The sequence below is a fragment of the Planococcus citri genome, chromosome 5 (genome assembly GCF_950023065.1).
Source record: "Planococcus citri chromosome 5, ihPlaCitr1.1, whole genome shotgun sequence".
Lineage (NCBI taxonomy): Eukaryota > Metazoa > Arthropoda > Insecta > Hemiptera > Pseudococcidae > Planococcus > Planococcus citri.
The window spans coordinates 9518977-9544967 of record NC_088681.1 but is presented as its reverse complement, the minus strand read 5'-3'; the positions used below and the strand labels follow the sequence as shown (position 1 = coordinate 9544967).

General features: G+C 35.0%; 1 protein-coding gene across 2 annotated transcripts in view; it reads right to left on the bottom strand.

Moving 5' to 3' along the window:
* The window catches only part of Kat60 (Katanin 60), a 147215-nt gene that overhangs the window by 16128 nt on the left and 105096 nt on the right, over positions 1 to 25991 (bottom strand). The window contains exon 6 of one of the 2 annotated variants that reach the window (XM_065367571.1): positions 22324 to 22457. The gene's annotated coding sequence lies outside the window, so the exon portion shown is untranslated. Of the gene's footprint in view, positions 1 to 18906; positions 19212 to 22323; positions 22458 to 25991 lie in introns of those variants that run through there. The other variant, XM_065367570.1, reaches the window with a different exon arrangement.

Here is a 25991-nt window from a genome sequence, read left to right as displayed (position 1 = left end):
AATCTTTTCCCATTAAAAATGTTCTAATTTTCAATTTTAAAAAATTGTACTATTTTTGAATTTTTTGGTGAAATAAGTGTGAGACTTTTACGTAATTTTTCACAACAAAGTGAGAACTTTTGAAATTGGTACCGGTCTCTACCTAGCAAAAAAACAATTTTGGGCTAAAAGCGAGACTTGGACAATTTTACCAACGGAAAGGCCTTTTAGCAATTTCTGGTAAAAAAGTGAGACTTTTTGAACAATTTTTGGAAATACCTAATGAGATTTTTTGGAATTTTTTGCGGGGAAAAAAAATTGCTAAAAAGCAAAACTTTCTAGAAATTTTTGAAAAAATGAGAACTTTTGACAATTTTTGACAAAAAAAAACAGTTTTTGGAAATTTTTGGCAAAAAAAAATACTTTTTGCAATTTTGGCTCAAAAAGCGATATTTTCGGAAAAAACTGGGACTTTTTGGAATTTTTTGCCAAAAAAACAATCCTTGACCATTTTTATATAAAAGTAAACCTTTTGTAAATTTTTGAAAAAATGATAATTTTTGACAAATTTGTGGGCAAAAGCAAGACTTTGGCAATTTTTAGAAAAAAAAACAGGATCTTTGGTAAAATTATATGGATTTTTTTGCAAATTCACTTACAAAAGCGAGATTTTTGAACAATTTTTGGAAAAATGTGAGACTTGAAATTTCATTTTAAAAAGAAGACAATTTTTAGTTATTTTACTGCAAAAAAAAATGGTCATTTCAGAAACACCGAGAAGTTTTTCTAGAAAGCAAAAGTTTTTGTCAATTTTATTGGATTATGGTCGTTTGTCGCTCGATAAACTCGAAAGCTTCGAACTTTTGGAACATGATGATGATGGTGAAATGTCAGTCTAGGGGCCCAGCTGTGAAATTTCAAGTTTGATCAAAATCGGTTCAACCGTTCCTGAGAAATTGAATTTTAAAAAATTCAATTTTTAATGAATTCGTGTGCCCAGTCATTACTTGAGTATTTGTACATGAAAAATCCTGATTTCACAGCAACGACGGCTGAATCGATTTTGATCAAATTTGAAATCTCACTAGGCCTGCACGATTTCTACAAAGTACTGATACGACCCTTCATTCATGAACGAATTGATCAATTTTTTGAAATAAGCATTCACCAAACGCCAACGAATTGATCAATTCTTTAATTTATGAATCAATTCGTTCGCAAACAAGTCACTTATACGAGTCGATTCGTTCGCGAACGAGTCACTTATACGAATCAATTCGTTCGCGAACGAGTCATTTGTACGAATCGATTCGTTCGCGAACGAGTCATTTGTACGAATCGATTCGTTCACGAACGAGTCATTTGTACGACTCAATTCGTTCGCGAATGATTCACTTATATAAATCAATTCGTTTGCGAATGATTCACAAAAAATAATTCAATCCGTTCGTGAATGATTCACCAAAAATTGAGCAAATGAATCGATTCGTTCGCGCACGAGTCACTTATACGAATCGATTCGTTCGCGAACGAGTCACTTAAACGAATCAATTCGTTCGCGAACGAGTCACTTAAACATATCAATTCGTTCGCGAACGAGTCATTTGTACGACTCAATTCGTTCGCGAATGATTCACTTATATAAATCAATTCGTTTGCGAATGATTCACAAAAAATAATTCAATCCGTTCGTGAATGATTCACCAAAAATTGAGCAAATGAATCGATTCGTTCGCGCACGAGTCACTTATACGAATCGATTCGTTCGCGAACGAGTCACTTAAACGAATCAATTCGTTCGCGAACGATTCACTTATACAAATCAATTCGTTCGCGAATGATTCACGAAATATAATTCAATCCATTCGTGAATGATTCACCAAAAATTGAGCAAATGAATCGATTCGTTCGCGAACGAGTCACTTATACGAATCGATTCGTTCGCGAACGAGTCACTTATACGAATCGATTCGTTCGCGAACGAGTCACTTATACGAATCGATTCGTTCGCGAACGAGTCACTTATACGAATCGATTCGTTCGCAAATGAGTCACTAATACGATTCAATTCGCTCGCGAATGAATCACTAATACGAATCAATTCGTTCGCGAATGATTCACGAAAAATAATTCAATCCATTCGTGAATGATTCACCAAAAATTGAGCAAATGAATCGATTCGTTCGCGAACGAGTCACTTATACGAAACAATTCGTTCGCGAACGAGTCACTTATACGAATCGATTCGCTCGCGAATGAATCACTAATACGAATCAATTCGTTCGCGAATGATTCATCAAAAATTGAGTGAACGAACCAATTCGTTCGAAAACGATCACTTGTACGAATCGATTCGTTCGCGAACGAGTCACTTATAGGAATCAATTTGTTCGCAAATGGTATAGTGACTATTGAACAACTCGTTCACGAACGATTCCCCTACAAATCAATCGAATGATTCACCAAGAAATCAATCAATTTATTTACTTAATCGCCAATTGTTCGTAAATGATTCGATTCGATTGTAAACAGATCAATTGTTGTACAAATGTTTTAAAAAAAGTGAATCAATTCGTTCTTAAAAAATTTTTATTCAAAGAAAAGTCGGTCTTCTCACGCTAAATGCGTGAAGTGTTGTTTTTTTTTTTTTGATGATTTACCAACAGTGTTTTCATTTTTAATTCTTTTCTTTTGTTTTGAAGGAGTTTCAAAATTTTCTTTTGCAATTTTCACCAAGTTTGGGTAAATTTTACCGAATTTTCACCACTTTTTGTCAAATACTAAGGTTCGTTTGAAAATTCAACTTTTCGCAACGAAAATGAGAGTCTATAATTTCGTGAATTTTATAAATTCTCGAAACTTTTACCTCGTTTCGCTCGAGCTCATTTGCTTCGTTTGAAAATTTCTACATAAAAGCAACCAGAGAGGGAGATGAAGGGGGGGGGGGGGGGTAAAAGCCACAATTTTCGAAATTCACCCTTCTGAAGCGTTTTGCTTTCCTCAAATCCGCCCTCGTCCTATACCCACCGGTATAGGTATGGTAAATAGGCACAAGTACACACAGAATTCAACAAAAACACAGCTGCAGTTAAGTCTTGCAGAGTGCAGATAAAGGTTCATTCACCTGTTGAACTAGTTCAAAATTCACCCTTTATATTTTGAATGACGACGGTTTGTTCGATCAAAGGACCGGGCACTCAAAAGGGAATTTTTCACAATACCAACTCACGCGTGAAAATGATTATAGATAAAAATAGATAAGGCGTGGTTACTATTCGCACATAGGTACAAAACACTTTCACAGCAACGATGATCGGCGGCGGATTTCTAACAACTTTACGTACTTTTACTTTCATGATAAGTTAATGACGATGGACGATGAACGCCGAACGGAAAACTGCAACAGTCGTGATTACTTTTCGCATCGTGTTGTTTTGTTTGGTCGACAAAAACAATACTCTCTGGTCGTCTGGTCGACCGTTCGATGGGTTATGTTATCTCAGATGTAACAATTTCCAAGTTGTACAATTTCATAAAAATAAAACCAGTATCCGGCGTTATATTGTTTGATAATACGAACTAATACAATGTATAGACATAGAGTAGGTAACTTTCATCGATATGTTTAACAGGTTTATTGTACCTATACAGTTTATGGTTCACGATGAAGAAGCGTGAAATTAATATATAAGATCACCGCGCGATCAGTCTTTGGATGCTGGAAGACGTTCACCTTGCACCAGATACAGATTTATAAGAAGACGATTGTCGTACAAAGCAACAATCTACGAGTAAGTATATGGTTCATTTCGACTACATAGATTCGTACCTGTAGCTGCGAACAGTGAGTAGTGAGTACATTGTCTTCGACATCGTTGATGATTATATTGTCTCGACTCTCGCACCAGTGGTTCGAAATTTATTACAGGTTGCGGTAGCCCAAAAAAAAACCGTTCGACGTTCCGCTCTGTTAATATTTTCACCGATCGCTTGCTCTTGTCTTAGTCTCAGCAAGCTTCTTAAGTTCTTACGCTGTTATTTTTAATTATAATTTATCAACGCGCGAGCAACAATGTAAACAAATTGTTGTACTAGGTCCTGCCTGCTGGAAGTAGGATGAGAATTTTACCATAGAGAGCCCTGTCCTTCCCATCGACCATCGTCCATCGAACGTTTACCATTTCTTCTATAAGTAATTGCTCGAGCTGGCGTTATTAAAATCGCCGCAAATGTGCGGTCTTGTATTGTTGTTTTTTTTTTTTTCGAAGCGTCGTCATCGTCGTCGCGGTGCCTTTTAACATACTAATTTTTATTCTCTTTGTTTTAAAGCGTCTCGAACGATTACACGGTTACAAATCCGTTAAGAGAGCCATTAATGGTAAACACTGTGTAATTAACGGGTTCAAAGCCTCGACCGTTGCGTATAGCTTTAGCTTTAGCGTTATGTGTGTATTGTTCGTTTGTTTAGGATGCAGAAAATTGCATACTATGGCTAGAGTAATAATAAGTACCGATTGTTGTTTGTTTTAGTACATTCGTCCGGCGGCTGAGGCGTTGCTGAGGATCTATGAGAAATCAACCGATTAACATCATTGTCGCACCGTCAACTAAACAATGCTCGAGAAGTAGGGTACTACTTCTTTCTCGAAGAGTGAGGAGTTATTTGGCTTGGAAAGGTCTTCTAAGAGGATGAGAATAGTGAAATTGTCTTTCGGATACGATGAGATGTAACTTGGAATTGAAAATAGGTACACCTTGATGGCCAAAGCTTCACACATGTTTTGATAAAAGCGATCCTGGTAATTTTAGCTGAGGAAAGGACTTTTTGACAATTTCTGGAAAATAGGCGAACCCTCTGGGCAATTTTTGGAAAAATCTGAGACTTTTGGGATTTTTTGGAAAAATCTGAGACTTTTTGGGATTTTTTGCAAAAATCTGAGACTTTTTGGGATTTTTTGCAAAAAAGAGGACTGAGGACAAATTTTAGCAATTTTTCTGAAAAGCGAGATATATTTCCAACCTTTCAAAAACAAGAATTTTTGATAATTTTAGTAAAAAGCAGACCAATTTTGTCAACTTTTTTGGTGAAAAAGCAAAAAATGTTTGCAAGAATTGATTTGACAAAAAGCAACACACTATAATAATTTTAGAAAAAACAAAAAAAAGGCATTTTAAGCAATTATTGGCAAAAATAATACTTTTTCGCAATTTTTGTCGAAAAAGTGAACCCTTTACCAGTATTTCTGATAAACAAGCAAAACTTTCGAAAATTTTTTCTGAAAAATGAGAAACTTGAGGAATTTTTTTGCAAAAAAAAAAACGATAATTTTTCGTCAATTTTTAAAAAAGCGAGAATTTTTGTCAAACATTCAGTCGTCTGACAATTTTAGCAAAAATAAACGCTTTTTTGGGAATTATTGGCAAAAAAAAAAGGTATTTTAGAATAATTATTAATTTTAAGCAAAATTTGGAAAAAAAAACAAGACTTTGGCAGCTTTGCTGAAAAGTTCTGCAAATTATCGGGTAAAAAATTTACGGATTTTTTACTATTTTTGTGGAAAAAACGAAACTATTTTGTAATTTTTAGGTTAAAAAAAGAAAATTTTTTGGCAAAGTTGGGAAAACTTTGAAAAATGATTTTTTTGACAACTTTTGGATAAAGAGCAAGACTTTTTACAAATTTTTGGGTAAAAAAGTTGAACTTTTGGGCAATTTTTGGAGAAAAAATGGAATTTGAGAACCAAAATACTATATTTTTTCAGAAACTTTGTCAAAAAAAGGAGACTTTTTCTCATTTTGTTGCTGAAAAACGAGAATTTCTGGTACTTTTTGGTGAAAAAACAAGACTTCAATTTTGCTAGGATCGAGAATTCTCGAGAGTTTTTGGCTAAAATCTGGACTTATTGGCAAATTATTGCCAAAAGATTGAACTTTTTCACAATTTTTGAAAAAAAAGCAAGACTTTTTTGCCAGTTTTTGCGTGAAAAAGCGAGACTTTAGGGCAATTTTTGGGAAATAAAATGAAACTTCGGAAACAAAATATATTTTTTTGAAAGTTTTTTTCGAAAAAAAGGTGGCTTTTTTGCAATTGTTCGGTAGAAAAACGCGAGCTTCTGATACTTTTTGGTAAAAACTTGAGACTTGAATTTTGCTAGAGGCGAAAATTTTTTGTCAGTTCGATACAAAAATCAAGACTTTGAAAAGCGAGACTTTTTGGCAAATTCATGGCAAATGCAAGAACTCTGAACAATCTTTGAAAATTTTAGAATTGTTCATAAAAAAAAAAAGATGGATACATATTCGTTGATTTTTGAAAAAGCCAAAATTGTTGTCAAAAATTAAGACTGACCATTTTTAGCGAGAAGGAGGACTCAATTTCATCAATTTCTGGCAAAATTTGGGCAATTTTTGAAAAAATCTTGAGATTTAAGCAATTTTGCTAAGAAGCCAGAATTGTTTGTCAAAAAAACAAAATTTCGACGATTTCAGAAATGACAGGACTTTTTGGGAATAATTGGTAAGGTAAGCAACTTTTTGGTAAAACAAGAAGACTTTTTGTTACCTTTTTTTTTGGGCAACAAAGCGATGCTTTTGTATGAATTTTGCAAAGGAAGTGAGTTCTTGAGTTAATTTGTGGCGGAATGCCAAGGCTTATGATGATATTCACAAAAAGTATATTTTTGGCAAATACATACTGGCAAAAAATACGTTTTATTGCAATTTTTTCCGAAAAAGTGAGACTTCCTGACAATTTTTGATAAAAAAGGGAGACTTCTGAACAATTTTTAGAAAAAAGTGAGACTTCCTGAAATACTTTTTCAAATAAACGATCAATTTTCTTCAGTTTTCAAAAAATCGAGAATTTTGGTCAAAACGGAAGATAGAGGGACAATTTTAGCAAAAAATAGGACTTTTAAGATCGATAAGTATAAAAAGGTCGGGAGGCCAATTTTTTTCTTAAAGGGGGAGTCCTAAGGGAACATTTTTAGCCCTTGTACTCAAAAAAAAAGTGGCCCTACTTACAAAATGGCGGCCATTTTGTTTGACAGGTCAGCCGAAATCGCAGATTTTGCGTTCCAACATAGGACTTGCACAACATTTTTCAAACTGTACACAGGTAAATCGAAAGATCAAGCAAAAATTCATCACCTGTCAAAATTTCAAGTGCTAAAGTGCGTTTTTCGATTTTTGGTGAATTTTTGAAAATCAAATTTAGGTCAAAAATAAGGGAAAAAATCAAAATTTTACCAAATTGACCAAGAAAGCTGAAATTTGGGATACACCCTATTTTCGACATGCCAAATCGATTGTGAACGATTTCAAACCGTTTTGCGCAGTTCTGGAGCCTCCAGCAGATTTTTGAAACCCGAAATTCCCACGAAATTTCACCAAAATGGAGTTGGAAAATTGAAATTTTTTCTGCAAACTAATTTCAATACGCTACAAAGTCAACTGCAGGGGAATTTCAAGTCGTTGTGGAGCCTTCGGCGAGTTTTTGAAAATTCCTGGAGCCTCCAGTAGATTTTTGAAACTTCAAATTTCCTAAAAATTTCATCAAACGCAGATGGAAAGTCAAAATTCATTCTGCAAACTAATTTTAACACGCTACGAAGTCGTCTGCTGGTGGATTTCAAGTCGTTTTGGAGCCTCCAGCGACTTTTTGAAAATTACTGGAGCCTCCAGTAGATTTTTGAAACTTGAAATTCCTGCAACATTTTACCAAATGGAGTTGGCAAGCTGAAATTTACTTCGCAAACTAATTTCAATACGATATGAAGTCGACTACATGGTGGTTTCAAATGGTTTTAATTTTAAATGGTTTTGAAGCTACCAGCTACTTTTTGGAAATTTCAATTTTCCAAAAAACACCATACGACCTCTCAAAAAGTGGCTGGAGGCTCCAAAACGACTTGAAATCCACCAGCAAACGACTTCGTAGCGTATTGCAATTAGTTTGTAGAATAAATTTCACTTTCAGTTTTCCAACTCCATTTTGGTGAAATTTTGTGGGAATTTCGAGTTTCAAAAATCTGCTGGAGGCTCCAGAACTGCGCAAAACGGCTTGAAACCGTCCCCAATCGATTTGGCATGTCAAAAATAGGGTGTATCCCAAATTTCAGCTTTCTTGATCAATTTGGTAACATTTTGATTTTTTACCTTATTTTTTGACCTAAATTTGATTTTTAAAAATTCACCAAAAATCTAAAAACGCACTTTAGCACTTGAAATTTTGACAGGTGATAAATTTTTGCTTGATCTTTCGATTTATCTTTGTACAGTTTGAAAAATGTTCTGCAAGTCCTATGTTGGAACGCAAAATCTGCGATTTCGGCTGACCTGTCAATCAAAATGGCCGCCATTTTGTAAGTAGGGCCACTTTTTTTTTTGAGTACAAAGGCTATAAATGTTCCTTAGGACTCCCCCCTTTAAGAAAAAAGTTGTCCCAGAGGATCAACGGGGGGGGGGGCAATTTATCCTTAAGTGGGCTCCCCGACTTAAAAAAAAAAATTTGTAAATTCCAAAAAAGAAAGTGAAAAAATCAAATTTTTATAAAACATGTACCCACATCGAGCTTATTTCTTCGACAAAACATCGTCAAATGTGTCCACACGAGCACCCAATTCAAAATCAAACTCAATTGACCTTTATATAGTGTCTCCAGCGAGTTATCAAATTTCTCCAGACTTCAAATCACGCAGTAAAGGCCAAAAATCAATTACTTTGGTCGGTGCTTATTGGACACCTCCTCGACCGTTTTCGTTTCATACTTCATTTAAAAATTCAATTTTTAAAAGTTTGTCTGAAATTCAAAAGTTGGTCAAACATTTAATTTCTAACTTCCACTCCTGGACCGAGGGGTGCCCCTACCAAAGTTATAGACGATCAAATTAATGTTTTCCCTTCCTAAACGATTCGAAATTTCTGGAAAAACTGAAAAATCGCAAGCAGCTTCAGAATAACCGAAAACTACGATGAGTGGGAGTTGAATATTGAAGGAACTAAAAAGTACTCTTTACTCAAGAGTCACTCAATAATCTGGAGGACTGAAAGTTGGCGATTATACCCACCTACTGGAGAAGGTTCGTCTGCTGTCTCCAAAAGGCAATTTCACCATTCTCGACTTGTCCTATACGCTCTTCGAGTATTACTCAGTACTTTGCAGATTATAACTGCATATAATATACAATATACTCGAGTCAGCGAGTAATACAAAACGCAAATGCGAGCGTAGGATAACGTAGGCTACACAAGTACGTACCATATACGAACAAAGGTGATTGACCCATAGAAAAAAACAACATACTTCTCAAGTAGTGGGCACACCACACGACCACAGTATTAATATGCATACAAAGCTGAATAGTAATTAAGCGCACGAAAAGTTCCACAGGCGAGACTTTCGTAACGCAAACTTGAACTTTTTCGCATATTATACTGTCGATATTTCCACGAACATATATTTTTTTTTTACCAAAGTTAAACCGGATACGTCTCACCATAAGCTTATAGCGATCAGAATCGGAATCGCTATTTTCTAAATGTACCTAGCAGTACTTCTCTAAAGATGTGTAATATTTTAAACCTGTTTTCAAGGTCGTTCGAACGTATGTACTTTTTTTATTTTCAAAAAAAAAGAGAAAAAAATCGCGTAATATTAGTTACGCCATTATTCCTGTTTACGCTTAAATTTGCTAATTACGATGGTAAATTTTACAATAACGACTATCGCGACCTACGACAGCTTAATTCTCATCACGTACTACGCGAATAGGTACATATAGGTTTACGAATATTGTATGTAAGTATACGGTACATTACATTATACCTACACAAAATGTATGATCATCCTATGAATGAACATGTATCGGTTTGTCATCGTTTATGTGCCGAAAAAACAACCTACTCGTTTGCACCTGTCATCTAATTACATTTTATTTATTCAGCTTCGAAACGTTTATGGGGAATATGTTCTGATGGAGTTGACAAGTGTAAGTGGTTCTTAAAGCGAGTTGGAGTGTTGAGTTTTGTCACGGGGGAAATTTTTCATCTTGTGGGTTTTCAAAAAACATTCGTGAGTCATTGTTCGATAAACTGTGCGATGAATTTATGTATTGTTCAAAATTCAACGTTAACGAGTCTTCATTTGAAACCGAAGACGTCACTGTTTGCTTTTTCGATAAACTGAACAGACTCATTAGCGAATTGAGTAATTAAATTATCAACGATTGAATTATTCTACGAAATGAATCCATCGTTCGTGATTCTTACGACGTTAGAGTAGAGCAATATGCATGTTTTAGGAAAATTTGATTTTTTCATTTTTTTTTTTTTGGAATTTACGAATTGATCAATTTTTTTTTTGAACTCGCATTCCTGTAATTTTGCGGTAACCGCCTAAAACGGTCGAGATGAGGATGCCCAATAAGCATCGACCAAAATTACAAGGTTTGCTTTTGACTAAAATTCTCACTTTTTAGCAAAATTGCTGGAGTTTTACTTTCTTTCAAAGATGGTCAAAGTTGGTCCTTTTTTTCATACCCTTAGCTCTTGAAAAGTCATATTTTTTTACTAAAATTGGCAGTCTTGCTTCTTGGCAAAAATTGTGATAATACATATGTACATATGAAGATGACATCGAAAAAACTGCTGTAACTACTCCATTCGGGTTTTTTGAGTATCTACGTATGCCTTTTGGCCTTAAAAATGCCCCTCGCACTTATCAACGCTTCATGGATATGATTCTGAGAGATTTTGATTTCGTTATGTGCTACTTAGATGATATCCTAATCTTCTCTAAGGATGAAGATGAGCACCTGGAGCATCTACAACTCATCTTCAAGCGCCGATTGCGAATATGGCCTCACAATTAACCCAGCTAAATGCCAACTTGACAAACATGAGGTCACCTTCTTTGGGCGCACCATCTCAGCAGAGAGTATCCTTCCGAAGCAACAAAATGTTGACAAAATTCTTCGATTACCAACACCAAAAACAATAGCTGAATTGAGGAGAGCAATCAACACATTTTCTTTCAACTATGAACATCTGACAATGTGAGATGCCTTTGTGTTATGATTACAACTCAACCTAACAGCATTTCAGGTATCTAAAAACAGTTCTCGCGAGTCTGATGCAGCACACATCCCCCTGATTATTGTACAGTGATACATATACATTTTAAAGTTGCTCTTTTTGTATACAGGGTGTTAAATAAAGCGTGGGCAATAATTTCACAATAGACACAACTCGAGTAGACAAACAAAAAACGTTATTATGATAAGTTGCCTATCTTGTAAAATGAAGGGGCTATGTGCTCCGCAAAACTCGAAATTTACCAATTTTGAAAAATTCATCAAAAATGAGAAAACGTTTGAATCATCTAGGTGTGTAGGTGATGCCCCTAACCCATAGTACTTGAGTCGACGAACAAAAAAAGTTATTATGACCAATTGCCTATCTTCAAAATTGAAGGGGCAAACTTGATTCAAAATTTCCAAATTTCAAGAGCCCTAAATTTGAATTTTGAAATTGTGCTGGCCCCTTCAATTTTGAAGATAGGCAATTGGTCATAATAACATTTTTTGTTCGTCCACTCGAGTACTATGGGTTAAGGGCATCCTTTGAATGATTCAAACATTTTCTTACCATCTGCGTATTGAAGAAATTACCTCATTTTTGAACCAAAATTCACCAATTTTGAAAAATTCATCAAAAATAAGATGTTTGAATCATTCAAATGATGCCCCTTACCCATAGTACTTGAGTGGACGAACAAAAAAAGTCATTATGACCAATTGCCTATCTTCAAAATTGAAGGGGACAGCACAATTTCAAAATTCAAAGGGGCTCTTGAAATTTGGAAATTTTGAATCAAGTTTGCCCCTACAATTTTGAAGATAGGCAATTGGTCATAATAACTTTTTTTGTTCGTCGACTCGAGTATTATGGGTTAGGGACATCACTTAGATGATTCAAATGTTTTCTTATTTTTGACAAATTTTTCAAAATTGGTAAATTTCGAGTTTTGCAGAGCACGTAGCACCTTCATTTTACAAGATAGGCAACTTATCATAATAACGTTTTTTGTTCGTCTACTCAAGTTGCATCTATTGTGAAATTATTGCCCACGCTTTATTTAACACCCTGTATGTATCACAAAGTAATACTGTAGTGAAGAAACCTAGTCGGTATACCTAAACTGAATCTTTTATTTATACAGTTTTCTGTAATGTGATTGGTTTAAGCATCTACATTATAAAACAACATTATCAAAAAAATGTTGCAGGCTAGCTTCCTTCTATCCTATTGGTCAATAGAAATAAGGGTTTTTATATAAATATAAGCTGTATCCAGCTTAGAAACTATAGTCTTGTAAATAATAAGGTAACAACCAAATAACATCTCTCTTATTAACTTGGTGTTGCTTTCTTGACTCACATTCTCTCTCTCTCTCGCTCGCTCTTCTTTCTTCTCTCTCACATCCATTCAACTACTCGCGGGCCTCGTGGCATGGTACGTGAGTAGTTGTACAGGTGCGTTACATTTATTTCTGTCTCTCTCAGGACTTTGCTTACCTACACATGGGCCTGCTGGTCCAGGTGTAGTTGCTGCTGAGTCCACCTTTTCTCAGTTACATATCTGAATGGGCCATGTGCCATGTGGTACAGATGGATATTTTCCTCAATCTCGTGCGATTTGAACTGGCCCCGTGGTACATACTTATCACACTCATTCCAATATCTGAATGGGCCTGGTGGTACGGTACTGGTCTCCTTACAACTTAGGGAAATCGTACACCTTATTTTCAGTGGCTAAGTATGCAATAGATCGCAACAAATTTGCAAACCACCAACAGATGCTCTCCCACATTACAACTTACGACCACATTAGTCAACCAGGGCCTCGGTAGGCATCCCGCTACTGAGATAACCTTTCACCAGAAATTAATAACATTTCATTTTTTTGCCAAATTGATTCCAAAAAGTACTACATTTTGCTATATTGTCAGCCTTATTTTTCAACAAAAATTCTGACTTTTTCCATAAATTAACAGACATTTGTCGGCTTCTTTCTTTGTGAAAAATTCCAAAAAATGTATCTTTTTTCCAAAGATTGTCTAGAGGTCTAGTATATGCCAGAAACTGTCAAATGAAAAAGACTCGCCTTTTCGACAAAATCGCGAAGAAGCATCAATTTTGGGCCAATAATTGCCAAAAAGAAAGACCTGTTTTTTGCTATTTAACAAACAGAATAACGGAAAATCTTCAAAAAAAAATCCTGATAGGTAAGTTTAATAGGTCAAAAAATATTCAAAAGGGAAATATTGTAAATTATCTCTCAGATTAATAAACTTACCTAAAAAGTTGTGTTTCGTAATAAACTCTGAATGGGATGGGGAAGGGGGGGAGAGAATTTTAGTAATGGAATATCTTAGCTAAGAAAACCAGGAGGAGGAAAGAAGAAAACAAATACAAAAAAAAATGAAAATTGAGTTCAAGGGAAGAAAAATTGATCAATTTTTTTTCTGAAAATCAAATGTGACAGATTTGGTTGATTCAAGATGACATTTTTTTGCTAGTCACGTCGTAGGCAATCTTTTCACAGAAGCGAGTCGAAATGATGCTATTCGTTCAGGCCCCATGCTTATTCAAAAAAAAAAAAAAATTCAGAACTAAAAAACGCATCTACGAGTAAGAAGGACATTTTCAAGATTTAAGATGGGTCAATACTCTCTCCTCTCCACCTCTCTCAAAAAATATCATGCTTACAAAATCAACCAAAGAAATATTTCAAAATGATTTCTAAAAAATTAACCAAAAAATATTGAGATTGGTTCATTGCTCAATTTCGACTTTGACTAAAAAAATGAGGAATTTGAAAATTACGGAAAAAACTTATGGATTAAAAGAAGTACCTTTTCTTGACCATTTCGAAAAAAAGATCTCACTTTTCGTGACTAAAAGGACCAATTAGACACCTTGATCCGACGAATTTTCTCCAAAATTCGATTAATTCCATGAAAAAATTGAAAATTTGTTTTATATACCATTTATCAGATCTATCTTCGAAAATTATGACACTAACATTGGTCTCATTAAAACACAATATAATTATTCGACCCATTGAAACATCCCAACTATACGAATTCATAGTAGGTACTTCATAACCTCAAGTCTCTCGAGCAGTCGAGCTCATTTCCCAATACTTCTCAAGCCACTTAAGCCTAACCCGAGCCAACGAGAATAAATGAATTAATGAAGCCGAGTCTCTCAGGCTAAAATATCGAGACAATGTCTCAGCACAATGGTATATACATTTTACCATTGCGTAATGCGCCTGGCACAGGCACTTGCAATGAAGAAAAAAAATCTCAATAAAGAATTCGTTACGAGTCGGCGACGTATTAAAAAAGTACATACACAAGGAACGCGGGGGTAAACGAGATCGCGCAGCATCGAAAACAAAATATTAATCTCATAATGGAAACTGCTACTCTATGCCATGCCATATAAGTCTTTGCTTGCGTCATCAACTTCTTATATGAAAATCTGCTGACCTTCTACTATGTAATACATACGTAGACGTACGTACGATTGATTCATTCTCTACAGTATGGTTTATTCATCTTTGATTTTTTTTCCACTTGAAACTGCCATGGTACTTTTCCAAATAAACAAACACGAGATTTTGAAAACCTACTCCAGCAAAATGGATCATTTTGAAGTGGGAGACTCCGATTTGAACGATACCAAACTAGATCGAAACAGCATGTCTTAAAACCTTCGTAGCCAAAATTTCAAGTCCGAGAGTTTTTTTGTTTTTTTTTCCGAGGATTTTTGGTGAATTTTTGAAAATAGTTTTCTACAGATATTATTAGAGAATTTTTGAAACTTTTCCATGAATAATATAAAGTGAATAAATGTGGATAATTTCTTCAATTCGAACATATGTATCAACAACTAGCAGTTTTGAGCCATTCTGGAGCCTCCAGAGATTTCTCCAGAATTTTAAAATCACTCTGAAGGGAGCAAACTTTGGAGCCTACAACTTTGGCCAGAGAATATTGGGAGCCCTCTTATCTTTTTCAAGAGGTTATCACGAAATCACAGGGGTGACCTTCAAAAGTAAAATTTTGACCAACTTGTAAATTCCAGAAAGTGAAAAAAAAAAATTTCACAGAAGGAATAAAACGATTGGATTTTTAGGCAAGATAAGATATCATCTGATGTATCGACAAAATCGCCTGACTCGAAAACAATTTCAATTTGATGTATTTCAGAGCCTCCAGCGACTTTTCCTAATTTCTCCAGAAATTTCAAATTGCTCCGGAGACTTCAAAAAGGTTCCATTGAGAATGTCTTCGAACACACCAGACAATGTCTTGCTGAAAAAGACCGACTCTTTTCCACGAAATTTCATTTTTTTCTGGAATTTGCAAATTGGTTAAAAATTTGCTTTTGAACTGGAATTCCTGGAATTTCGCAGTAACCACTTGAAACGGTTGAGAGGGTGCCCGATAACCACGGACCAAATTTATGAGTTCTGAAGGCCCATTTTGGACCTCTCCAGAGAGATCTGAAATTTCTGGAGGACATTGAAAAATCGCTGGAGGCTCCAGAATTGCCCAAAACTATTAGTTGTTGCGTAGGGATTGGATTAATGCGGTCAAATAAATTCATTTCATGAAAAAGTTCGCAAATTTCTCTTCAAACAGCTTTTTCGAATTGTTTAAATTCAAAAATTCCTAAAAAATCTAAGAATGAACTTTGGGGCTTGAAATTTTGACCACGAGGTTTTCAAGACACGTTATTTCGGTCCAGTTTGATATCATTTAAATCGGAGAGTGCCACTTCAAAAGGCCCCCTTGATAGAATAATAGATTACTGATAGAAAATTTATTAATTCTAACAAAATCATAGATAAATCCATTGTGTGGAATATTTTGCAGGAAGACTAGCAGGGCTACACAATTTTTTCTCAAAAAAAGTCATAAGAAAGTTCAAAGACATTGAAACATTTTAATTAAATTATGCAGAAAAAAATCACAAAAAGCCAGAACATTTCATTTAAAAAATATATATGCAAAATGACTTTTTGGCAATTACTGGCAAAAAAAGTTGAGTACGTATGAATTTTTGCCAGAAAAGTGAAACTATACTTCGCAACTTTTTGGTAACACAGAAAGACTTTTTGGCAATTTTCGACATTAAAGCGAGAATGTTTGGAAATTTTTGGCAAAATAAAAGCGAGATTTCGACTATTTCAGCAAAAGGCTGAATTTTATTGAGATTTTTTGCAAAAAAAACATCTATTTTCAGTAATTTTTTCATCAAAGTTGAAATTTTTTAGCAATTTCCGGCAAAAGAGTGTTTTTTTTGCAATTTGTGGCATTTTAAAATATGATACAGAAAAAAGAGACTTTTTTTTTGAAATTTTTTGATAAGTGATTGTTTTGGAAAATGTAGACAAAAAGCGAGACGTTGACAATTTTGGCAAAAAATTAAGATTTTCTGACAATCTTTGGAAAAAAAATTGGGAGATTGCAAATTTTTGCAATGAGCGATAATTTTGAGCAATTTTTGGCAAAAACGACACTTTTGAAGCAATTTTGACTGGTTTGGTTTCCTGTGGCAAAGTTTTTACTTCTTTTGCGGTACCTATTGTTTTTTCAATAATGGTCAAAAAGTCTTCTTTTTTTCAAGATTGTAAGTAAAAGTCCTTTTTCAAGACTGTAAAAATAAAAGTTCTTTTTTGGCAGAAATGACAGAAAAATCTTCCCCTTTTCCAACATTTTCACAATTTTTTGCTTTTTGGCTTAATCCTGAAAAAGTCCTGTTATTGCCGAAAAAATCTGCCTTTTATCAACATTTTTTAAAATCCTGCCTTTTTGTCAACTTTTTTAAGAGAGTTCTGTTTTTGTAAAAATGGTCCTTCTTGGCAAAAAATGATAAAAAAAATTTGTGCAATTTGCCAAACTTTTCAAAAAATTGTTCATTCATCAGCAAGTTTGTATATTATTTTTTCCAAAATAATTACCATGAAAATTATGTTTTTTTTTTCTTCAAAAAAATGCAGCTGCTTTCCCTTGCCAAAATTTTGAAAACGTTTCTGTCTAATTTGCTACATCTGCCAATAATTTTTTTTTGCTAAAATGCCTCAAAAAATTAAATTTTATAAAATCCAAAATCTCCAAAAAAATTAATTTTTTTTAGAAGTCCCTTTGGAAATGGGGAAAATATTCCGATGACTCTCAATGGAGATGACTTTGACTCAAAAGGCTCAAATGTTCAAATTTTTTTGGAAACTTATCGTTTTTTTTTTGTTTTTTTTTTTTGGCAAAAGCAGAATTTCTAAAAATTTACGAAAAGTTACTCGTATATTCGGTGATCTTAACGACCAAGTTACTCGAAAAATCACCAAATTCCGAGTCCTTTGTAATTACACGAGACCTACACAGTGCAATAAACATCACCATTTAATCCGTTATAGACTTCTATTCTATTTGCTCTAAAGGGTTATTCTATTCGTATCACAGATGGTGGCAACGTTATATACTCTTCCAGTCTTCATGCTTCATGTCTCAAAGAATCACAGACAGACACACATGAAAAAACAACAACAACAATACTAATTATATCGTCGTCGTGAGAAGTCGCACACACAGTCCTCTCATCCGGTACACCTCTACTCTACCTTCCATTACCATTATATAATATTTTAGGACACGTTCGTCGTTCAACTTCAACTCTCAGATCGTCTGGATTCTAAAATTGGACCAAAAATAAATAGGTACTAAAGACCCTACGCACAGCTGAGCCTATTTTTAATGCTACTCGTGCTTCGATTCCAACTGCAGTCTGCCCTCAGGCTATACAAAGAGTCTGTCGTTTTGCCATTTCAAATCACACAAGACAGATGATCGATCGATGATATAATTTATAGCGAGGTTTTTTATTTTTTTTATAGCATCGTATACTCTGTACTCGTTAGTCTCGGTTCACTGAGAAACACTCGCGGAGGTCGCTGTCGCTATCGTTATCCATCCAGCATTTTCCATTCATAACACGAGTCGAGTCACATGGACCTTGTCCATATGCTCCATAATCTCTCCAGTTCGGTTCAAATTTCAAACTATTTAGTCGAAAAACTCGACGCTTATCAAAGTAACCGCCGCCATCATTGTCGTTGGTACGAGTAATTAGCCATTCTCGATGGTTTTCCGCAAACCAGCCAACAAATACTCGAGTATGGGTATACTTCCTTATTACCTTGAGACATACCACGAGCATGGAAACTGATACGAGCACGTGCAACTGAATACATCGGATGATCGTCGCTCAGAATAGTAATTCAACTACAAATTGAACGTCTCTCTCTATTTGTGGCTCAAGTTAACCATTATGAAGAAATTTATTTTCCACTCTTGCAGTCGTAAAATGAATACGATCGATCACGAATGACGCCGGTTTCGGATTAACTTTAACTAGGTATAGGTATACGAGTCGTAATAGGTGGCCATATGCGAGTTGTCTTCAACGACGTTAATCTCGAACCAACTCGATAATTAGCAATTGTAATGGCAAATCGGAATAGACTGGAGCAGATCTTGGTTTCAGACCATCACGATCATCACGACGACGAGTCCACATGCATTAGTCTAACGGAAAGTGAGTACTGAGCGAAAAAAATCGTGCCTGTTTGTTCATGTATCTACCTAAATTAGACCCATCTACGACTATAGATATATAGGTAACTCTTTCCTTTCCTGTCAATTTTTTTTTAAACATCACGTATGAAGCTGGAAATCATCAAGATTGCAGCTCTTCATCATCATCACTCATATGCTCTACTATAAACTCGAACTCAAACAGACAGACAGACGTTAAAGATACACGATAAATCATCTTCATCATCATCACAGCTTACCTCAGCGAATCCACTTCCAGAGGGAACAAGAAGAATACAAATAAGCGCTCATTTCACGAGCATGAAAATCCACAGCATCCGAGTACGAGTACGTCTTGATAAATGAGAAAACCCCTTTCGCGATAAGTAACAGGTTTAAAACGCACACGAAACTATAGGTAAAGAGTAAAAAGACGCGACGATTATTGAAAAAAAATCATATGTAACTACGTCGTGTAGATCATGGATCATTCACTTTGAAGCACAACACATACACAACCGATCAACATCGTCGAGTATACGAAAACTGTAAAAATATCACCAGACATCCTCGCCGTCGAAGGTTTTTCCCCCATTTTCAAACACTCTGTGTACTTGTACTTGTAGGTATTACCGCCACCACAACCAGTCTTCTCTTCCTTCAGCCCGCGCACCAATATGCTGGTGTCTTCGCGATCGCGACTTGATACTTGCGATACGATGGTTCTGGGTATGGAGTGTATGTAATTGAAAAATACGACAAGTACATCTACGTACTTCATCAGACTTGTGACGGAAGACGGAATGGAATCGTCATTATTTCGCGTATTGGTTCCACTAATTAATGCCAAATTGCACGAGTTTTGTCGAGAGCTGTGCACAGATCGAGCTCAGAGTCATGGTTGATTTATTTTACCAGGGATGACCCGCATTTTTGTGCGCGGAATTGAGTTCGATGATAGTTGGGGGCGTTCGATATGGGTCGGAGTGATTAAATTATGTAATTAATTACCAAAAAAAAAAAAAAAAAATGAGTAGAAAGTAGCAGAGTTGCATTAAAATGCAAACGAAGATGCACCAGGGTGACAAAGAGACCTCAACAGTCAAAATTAAAATTCGAAACCGTTTCCAATCGATTTGAAGGATTAAAAACAGGGCACATGCCAAATTTCAGCTATTTTAGTCTATTTGGTAAAATTTTAATTTTTCCCCATTTTTGATTTTTTAAAAATTCATTAAAAATCAAAATCGTTTGCGAACTCAAAAATTTCATCTACTGTTTTCAAATTCGTATTCGGAAAATCAGATCACCTCAATTCAAATCTGATGGACAATTATTTCAGCTGATTTTCAAATTCCGTGATTTCAGATTTTTTTTTGATTGGCCATTGAAAATGAAGAGTCGCAGGCGTGCTCATTATTATTCTCATGCGCAAGTTCATATATTTGTACTCACCTGAAACAAAAAAATTGAGGTGGATTAGTTAGTTATAAAATTATTGATCAATCAACTGATATATATGAAATTATAATGACTGAAGAAGGCCAAAGTTAAAATTCTGATGATCTCGATGTTTAATAAAGAGCCAGAAAAATGAATATTCACAAATAAAGTGTTACCGGGAACTCGCATAAGGATCTATTGCACCCCCCTCCCTCGTCGATCGTCCGAGACAACTTTTTTCTTAAAGGGGGAGTCCTAAAGAACATTTCTAGCACTTGTCCTAAAAAAAAAGTGGCCCTACTAACAAAATGGCGGCCATTTTGATTGACAGGTCAGCAGAAATCGCAGATTTTGCGTTCCAATATAGGACTTGCGCGAAATTATTTAAACCTTACAAAAGTAGATCGAAATATCAGGCAAAAATTTATCACCTGTCAAAATTTCAAGCGCTAAAGTGGTTTTTTCGATTTTTGGTGAATTTTTGAAAATCAAATTTAGGCCAAAAATGAGGGGAAAAATCAAAGTTTTACCAAATGGACCAAGAAAGCTGAAATTTGGGATATACCATATTTTCGACATGCAAAATCGATTGGAAACTGTTTCAAACCGTTTTGAGCAGTTCATGGAGCCTCCAGCAGATTTTTGAAGCTTGAAATTTCCCCAAAATTTCATCAAATGAAGATGGAATGTCGAAATTTACTCTGCACTCCAAATTTAACACTGTCTGAAGACGACTACAGGTGGGTTCAAGTCATTTTGGAGCCTCCAGTAAATTTTTGAAACTTGAAATGGAGATGAAAAGCCGAAATTAATTTTGCAAACTAATTTCAATACGCTACGAAGTCGACTGCAGGTGGATTCCAAGTCGTTTTGGAGCCTCCAGCAACTTTTTGAAAATTACTGGAGCCGCCAGTAGTTTTTTGAAATTTGAAATTTCCCCAAAATTTCATCAAATGAAGATGGAATGTCGAAATTTACGTTGCACTTCAATTTTAACACTTTCTGAAGACGACTACAGGTGGGTTCAAGTCATTTTAGAGCCTCCAGTAAATTTTTGAAACTTGAAATTTCCCAAAATTTCATCAAATGCAGATGAAAAGCCGAAATTCTTTCTGCAAATTAATTTCAATAATCTACGAAGTCGACTGCAGGTGGATTCCAAGTCGTTTTGGAGCCTCCAGCGACTTTTTGAAAATTACTGGAGCCTCCAGTAGATTTTTGAAACTTGTAATTTCCCCAAAATTTCATCAAATGAAGATAGAATGTCGAAATTTACTCTGCACTCCAATTTTAACACCTTCTGAAGACGACTTCAGGTGGGTTTAAGTCATTTTGGAGCCTCCAGCGACTTTTTGAAAATTACTGGAGTCTCCGCCAGATTTTCTAAACTTGAAATTCCCACAACATTTTATCAAATGGAGTTAGCAAGCTGAAATTTACTTCGCAAACTAATTCAAATACGATATGAAGTCGACTACATGGTGGTTTCAAATGGTTTTGAAGCTTCCAGCTACTTTTTGGAAATTTCAATTTTCCAAAAAACGACATACAACCTTTCAAAAAGTCTCATGTTTTTGATGTTTTCAATACTTTTTTCAACCAAATTTTCAGAAAGCTCTCCCTCGACCCCCCCCCTCCCCAGTCCCCCACACACAAAAATTAAGAAAACGTCAATTTCTCACAAGGAAATTTTCAAAAAAACAGAAATAGGAAGAAAATTTGTAAATAATGAATTTTGTGATTTCTATCAAAATTATTTGAAAAAAAAACAATAATTACAAATGAACGCATTAGTGAATTATTTCATTTTTTCACTAAAATCACTAATTTTTCACAACCTTTTCACTGTCATTAAAAAAATTTCCAAACAATTTTTGACCCCCCCCCCTCCCCTCCTCCCTCCCAACAACTCTTCCCGAACTTTTTCGCTTCAGAAACAGCCATGCCACCTTTGAAAGCTGATGAGAATATTTTTCAATAATTTCGAAGCAATCAAGAACGCCGAACGAAGCGAGCGGAAAAAGCTCTCCAGAATTTGTACAAATTCTAAAAACAAACAGCTCCAACTCAACAAAATTATTTCTAATGTCAGAAGTTGATTTTGTTGGCACTGGCGAGTTTCAAATTTGAAAATTATTTTTGTGTAAATTTCAATTTTGAACAAGAAAAAAAAATTGGCCTCGGCGAAGCGAATTTGGTTTACCTACCCCTTGATTCAAAATAAAATCACTTACCTACACCTATGTATTTCAGAATAACGTCAAGCTCATAAATCACATTTGCAAGTGGAAAAATCGACAGAAAACTGCGAGAAAATCGACTCCAAAATTCCAATCATTCGGCATTGAAATCAGGATTTTTCAACCGTCTGAAAACAGAGAATCAATAATATTAAAAATCATGATTGAAAATTAAAAAATAGTAAAATAAGAAAAACTAATCGTAAGTACGAGTACATTACACACATATAATAAATATTTCAGTAAAATTATGGTAAAAACTCAACATGAAATTGTTCAGAAAAAATTGAAATTTTAAAGATCTTCTCAAATTACTCGTATGCATATTCCAAATCGTTCAAAGATTACAAATCAACCCTTGAATGATCTAAAAATTTTATTTTATTTTCAAAACGTCTTATGGTTGAACATTTTCTGAAAATGCTTATCATACAAAATATATAATTTCAAAATTTCCTGTAAAAAAATATTTTTTGAACAGAAAGTCATTTTTTTGCTGTAAAAATCAAGAAATTACTTCGAAATCGACTTTTTTCAAAATTTCCTTAAAATATGTAGATTCGAAACTGGTTTAAAATTCATTAAAAATCTAAACCATCCCCCCCCCCTCAACATTTCTCATGTAGCCCTGATAATCAAAAATTTGCTTGAAATTGCAGCGATGAAATCCTGAAGGAAAATGAATAAAAGAAACTAGGAGAAAAAAATTAAAAGGGCTTAATTTCTATTTCAACGTTTGAAAATAGTTCTATGGGAAGTGGTGAAGAGGATGGAAGAAGAGGAGGAGGGGGAGGAGGTGGTGACACTCAGGTCCATCTCTGAATCTGAAACACCTCATTTCTATACTTACAAATGAAGTTGATTTTAATTTTTTTTTTTTACTTTTGTTCCTCAAACGAATAATTAATTTTTAAAATGAGACTTCAATATCCGTGGAGAGGGGAGACGGAGACACATTGTGAACCCCAATTTGTATCAACATTTTTTTTTGAAATGAGAAGTGAAGTGACACGTCATTGTAATAAATTCGATAGGGCTAAGCTCAAATATCGACATGATTTTTCGATTTGACCCTTCTGAACTCTCTTCCCTCCTCACCAGCCCCCGTCAACAAGGTCAAAATACTAAAAATTTAAATACTTTGACGAGTGACACGACATGACATGAGTTTGTAAACCACTTATTTTTTGGATACAACCCCCCCTCCCCTCCCCAATCATAATCTGTACCCAGAAAACTATTGAAAATAATTTATGAAGTGTCTCTTCCAACTGACTCATTTTTTGAATTTGAGTACTCGGTGTCCCCTCAACCTCACCCTATACTCATCACAGGACCTGATTTTATGTATGTGAGTCTAGTTAAAGTGGGACAAAATGAATCTTTTTTCATCATTTAGTTTTACGAAAATATCACGGATCTAAAAGTCATCGATATGATCCCATAAAAATGTTCAGTCCCATAGCTCATTTTATAAATGGGAAAAGACCACGATGATTAACCACACGTAGATACAGGTAGCCATGACATCAGCCACATGTGAGTATATTATTATTCATCATACGAGTAGGATGACACATGACACCATCAAGCCTGAATCAACAACTATCTAGCATCAAATTGTCAATTTTCAAAATAATATTTACGTTTACCTAAAACAATAGAAAAAAACCTAATGCATAAACAAAAATATTAGCAAATACACTCGACAAATATTCAAAAACCTTCGACGCAACATTCCACATATCATCTCACACGTTTCGTTTCGCATTGAAATTTATCCTATATACGAACATATAAAATATTCCAAATCGACGAAAACCTTCCCAAATGATGATTCATCATAACGAGTTGGCGTCTAGGAATTTTTCCAGTATTACGGGGCACTCAAAACAAACCCCCCACGCTTAGCCTTGGCTGGTGTCAATTCAATACTACGTTTCTTTTTCGCCGCCATCACGGTCTCTCTGATGTGCTGCCAAAATAAAAAAGGAGATCGCCGAATACTTGCAGTAGTTCGTTAATTCGATCATTTGGGTAAATCACGATCATGTTCCATATTTTTCATTTCACGAAATCGATGCGACGACACAATCATACGACATACTCGTACGAGTACGTGTGTAGGTAATGTGTACGTCAATTTAGTCTTAAAATTATTAATCATCAGAGAGGAGAAAAGCGAAATAAAAAACCGCCTGTTAATAACGGATCGAAAAAGACACACACGAGCACCAGAGGCGGTAGCAGTTCACGTGAAATAAAATTCAATAAAATATTCGTCCTAGATTGCTACCGCGCGCGTATATATAAATTATTACTTTTTGCCATGCGGTTTTCTCTCGCTTCACTTCTGCCACACAATATCCAAGTTGGCTGCTTTTGCTGGTTTCTTTTTCATCGAATATGTACGAAGTATATACGAACAGTATTTCACATCGTTGTATTCCAACTCGATCGGTCATTAACTTCGAATAAATTCTGAATTGCGGCTGCGGGTGTTGATTTTTTTGTTTTGTGTGAGGATTGAAAAGCTTCCTTAGACGGTTCAATTTTATTTTAATTGGGTTTTTTGTTTAATCAAAGCTCGTAGCTCGAGTACAATTATGAAGAATTTACTGTTATTAATCGATCACCGGAAGCTCACTATATGCGATCAGAGTGCATTCGAACCAATTAATAATTGATTTCCTATTTTTGCGTAGGGAAGTTGATCGAGCATAAATATTAATTATGAAACGACCACGCAGTAGAACCATAGCACGATAGGCCATTATAATGGTTGGCTTTTCATCGCCACAATGAGCTGTTTGAATAAGTTACAATAATTTTAAATCTACTATAGTGACGAACAAAGAAATACAAATGAAAATAAAAAATTACAAAAAAAATTTACGAAGTGGTTTTTCAGAATTCAAGCACATTCCATAATGTTACTGCGCTACGAAATCAGCTTTTATGAAATGGAGGGGGCCAATGGGGACGTTGGAGGGGCAAAATCAAAAAAAGATGTTTATATTCAGTTTCAGCATGCCTGAAAACCTAGTAAACCACATGTCACACGGTTTTTTCAATTTTCAGAAAATTTGGAGAAGTCAATGGGAGGGAGGGGAGGAGAGAGGACAAAACTCGAAAATTAAAACGATATTCGTATTCAGCACTCTGAAAATCTAATCTGATACATTAAATGTCACAAAAAATTTTTTCACATTTTTTTTGAATTAGGTATCAGAATACCTATTTGGAGAGTGGATGGAGGGAGGGGGAGGGGATGGAAGGGTTGAATCGAAAAAATGAGTTGATATTCGTATTCAGCGCCCTAGAAAACGAATAAAACGATATGTCACACAATATCGTTACTTTTTATTACTTTTTGACCAAAATGTTTGGGGGCTAAGCCCCCCCCCCACCAAGGTTTTGAGAATCTCGACATGAAAAGTTCTTAGTTGTAAATATCGTAAAAATATATGCTTTTTAAATATTTTTTTTGGATTTTCAAATTGCAACTCAGGCATTTGGCAAGCTTTCGAAAATTGAGGGTTCAAAAATGAATGTTTTTTTGGTTTCTGAGCAAATCGTTCGCGAACGAAATTAGTCTAGTTTCTCATGACAGGAATAAAATCGTAAGATTTCGTCATGTCATTTCATCATTTCTATCTACC